The sequence below is a fragment of the Carassius gibelio genome, chromosome B25 (assembly GCF_023724105.1).
Source record: "Carassius gibelio isolate Cgi1373 ecotype wild population from Czech Republic chromosome B25, carGib1.2-hapl.c, whole genome shotgun sequence".
NCBI lineage: Eukaryota > Metazoa > Chordata > Actinopteri > Cypriniformes > Cyprinidae > Carassius > Carassius gibelio.
Genome location: NC_068420.1, coordinates 23,478,259 through 23,481,955, shown reverse-complemented (window position 1 = coordinate 23,481,955; position 3,697 = coordinate 23,478,259).

Below are 3,697 nucleotides of genomic sequence, written 5' to 3'. Positions count from 1 at the left end.
GTGACCAATTCTGCCTAAAATGCTCCCAGGAGCATGCATATGATGAAACTAGCTGTTTTAAAGCATATCTAGCTCAGAACAGCGTTCTGAGTGAGAATAGCATATTTCTAGTGGCAATGTAACTTTTCATGCAAAAGTGACCAATTCTGCCTAAATGCTCCCAGGAGCATGCATATGATGAAACTAGCTGTTTTAAAAGCATATCTAGCACAGAACAGCGTTTCTGAGAGAATAGCAATATTTCTAGTGGCAATGTAACTTTTCATGCAAAAGTGACCAATTCTGCCTAAAATGCTCCCAGGAGCATGCATATGATGAAACTAGCTGTTTTAAAGCATATCTAGCACAGAACAGCGTTTCTGAGAGAGAATAGCATATTTCTAGTGGCAATGTAACTTTTCATGCAAAAGTGACCAATTCTGCCTAAAATGCTCCCAGGAGCATGCATATGATGAAACTAGCTGTTTTACAGCTAGTTCTGAGTGAGAATAGCATATTTCTAGTGGCAATGTAACTTTTCATGCAAAAGTGACCAATTCTGCCTAAAATGCTCCCAGGAGCATGCATATGATGAAACTAGCTGTTTTAAAGCATATCTAGCACAGAACAGCGTTTCTGAGTGAGAATAGCATATTTCTAGTGGCAATGTAACTTTTCATGCAAAAGTGACCAATTCTGCCTAAAATGCTCCCAGGAGCATGCATATGATGAAACTAGCTGTTTTAAGCATATCTAGCACAGAACAGCGTTTCTGAGTGAGAATAGCATATTTCTAGTGGCAATGTAACTTTTCATGCAAAAGTGACCAATTCTGCCTAAAATGCTCCCAGGAGCCCGCATATGATGAAACTAGCTGTTTTAAAGCATATCTAGCACAGAACAGCGTTTCTGAGTGAGAATAGCATATTTCTAGTGGCAATGTAACTTTTCATGCAAAAGTGACCAATTCTGCCTAAAATGCTCCCAGGAGCATGCATATGATGAAACTAGCTGTTTTAAAGCATATCTAGCTCAGAACAGCGTTTCTGAGTGAGAATAGCATATTTCTAGTGGCAATGTAACTTTTCATGCAAAAGTGACCAATTCTGCCTAAAATGCTCCCAGGAGCACGCATATGATGAAAACTAGCTGTTTTAAAGCATATCTAGCACAGAACAGCGTTTCTGAGTGAGAATAGCATATTTTCTAGTGGCAATGTAACTTTTCATGCAAAAGTGACCAATTCTGCCTAAAATGCTCCCAGGAGCATGCATATGATGAAACTAGCTGTTTTAAAGCATATCTAGCACAGAACAGCGTTTCTGAGTGAGAATAGCATATTTCTAGTGGCAATGTAACTTTTCATGCAAAAGTGACCAATTCTGCCTAAAATGCTCCCAGGAGCACGCATATGATGAAACTAGCTGTTTTAAAGCATATCTAGCTCAGAACAGCGTTTCTGAGTGAGAATAGCATATTTCTAGTGGCAATGTAACTTTTCATGCAAAAGTGACCAATTCTGCCTAAAATGCTCCCAGGAGCACGCATATGATGAAACTAGCTGTTTTAAAGCATATCTAGCAAAGAATAGCGTTTCTGAGTGAGAATAGCATATTTCTAGTGGCAATGTAACTTTTCATGCAAAAGTGACCAATTCTGCCTAAAATGCTCCCAGGAGCACGCATATGATGAAACTAGCTGTTTTAAAGCATATCTAGCTCAGAACAGCGTTTCTGAGTGAGAATAGCATATTTCTAGTGGCAATGTAACTTTTCATGCAAAAGTGGACCAATTCTGCCTAAAATGCTCCAAGGAGCACGCATATGATGAAACTAGCTGTTTTAAAGCATATCTAGCACAGAACAGCGTTTCTGAGTGAGAATAGCATATTTCTAGTGGCAATGTAACTTTTCATGCAAAAGTGACCAATTCTGCCTAAAATGCTCCCAGGAGCACGCATATGATGAAACTAGCTGTTTTAAAGCATATCTAGCTCAGAACAGCGTTTCTGAGTGAGAATAGCATATTTCTAGTGGCAATGTAACTTTTCATGCAAAAGTGACCAATTCTGCCTAAAATGCTCCCAGGAGCACGCATATGATGAAACTAGCTGTTTTAAAGCATATCTAGCTCAGAACAGCGTTTCTGAGTGAGAATAGCATATTTCTAGTGGCAATGTAACTTTTCATGCAAAAGTGACCAATTCTGCCTAAAATGCTCCCAGGAGCATGCATATGATGAAACTAGCTGTTTTAAAGCATATCTAGCTCAGAACAGCGTTTCTGAGTGAGAATAGCATATTTCTAGTGGCAATGTAACTTTTCATGCAAAAGTGCCCCAATTCTGCCTAAAATGCTCCCAGGAGCATGCATATGATGAAACTAGCTGTTTTAAAGCATATCTAGCTCAGAACAGCGTTTCTGAGTGAGAATAGCATATTTCTAGTGGCAATGTAACTTTTCATGCAAAAGTGACCAATTCTGCCTAAAATGCTCCCAGGAGCATGCATATGATGAAACTAGCTGTTTTAAAGCATATCTAGCTCAGAACAGCGTTTCTGAGTGAGAATAGCATATTTCTAGTGGCAATGTAACTTTTCATGCAAAAGTGACCAATTCTGCCTAAAATGCTCCCAGGAGCACGCATATGATGAAACTAGCTGTTTTAAAGCATATCTAGCTCAGAACAGCGTTTCTGAGTGAGAATAGCATATTTCTAGTGGCAATGTAACTTTTCATGCAAAAGTGACCAATTCTGCCTAAAATGCTCCCAGGAGCATGCATATGATGAAACTAGCTGTTTTATAGCATATCTAGTACAGAACAGCGTTTCTGAGTGAGAATAGCATATTTCTAGTGGCAATGTAACTTTTCATGCAAAAGTGACCAATTCTGCCTAAAATGCTCCCAGGAGCATGCATATGATGAAACTAGCTGTTTTAAAGCATATCTAGCTCAGAACAGCGTTTCTGAGTGAGAATAGCATATTTCTAGTGGCAATGTAACTTTTCATGCAAAAGTGACCAATTCTGCCTAAAATGCTCCCAGGAGCATGCATATGATGAAACTAGCTGTTTTAAAGCATATCTAGCACAGAACAGCGTTTCTGAGTGAGAATAGCATATTTCTAGTGGCAATGTAACTTTTCATGCAAAAGTGACCAATTCTGCCTAAAATGCTCCCAGGAGCATGCATATGATGAAACTAGCTGTTTTAAAGCATATCTAGCTCAGAACAGCGTTCTGAGTGAGAATAGCATATTTCTAGTGGCAATGTAACTTTTCATGCAAAAGTGACCAATTCTGCCTAAAATGCTCCCAGGAGCATGCATATGATGAAACTAGCTGTTTTAAAGCATATCTAGCACAGAACAGCGTTTCTGAGAGAGAATAGCATATTTCTAGTGGCAATGTAACTTTTCATGCAAAAGTGACCAATTCTGCCTAAAATGCTCCCAGGAGCACGCATATGATGAAACTAGCTGTTTTAAAGCATATCTAGCTCAGAACAGCGTTTCTGAGTGAGAATAGCATATTTCTAGTGGCAATGTAACTTTTCATGCAAAAGTGACCAATTCTGCCTAAAATGCTCCCAGGGAGCACGCATATGATGAAACTAGCTGTTTTAAAGCATATCTAGCACAGAACAGCGTTTCTGAGTGAGAATAGCATATTTCTAGTGGCAATGTAACTTTTCATGCAAAAGTGACCAATTCTGCC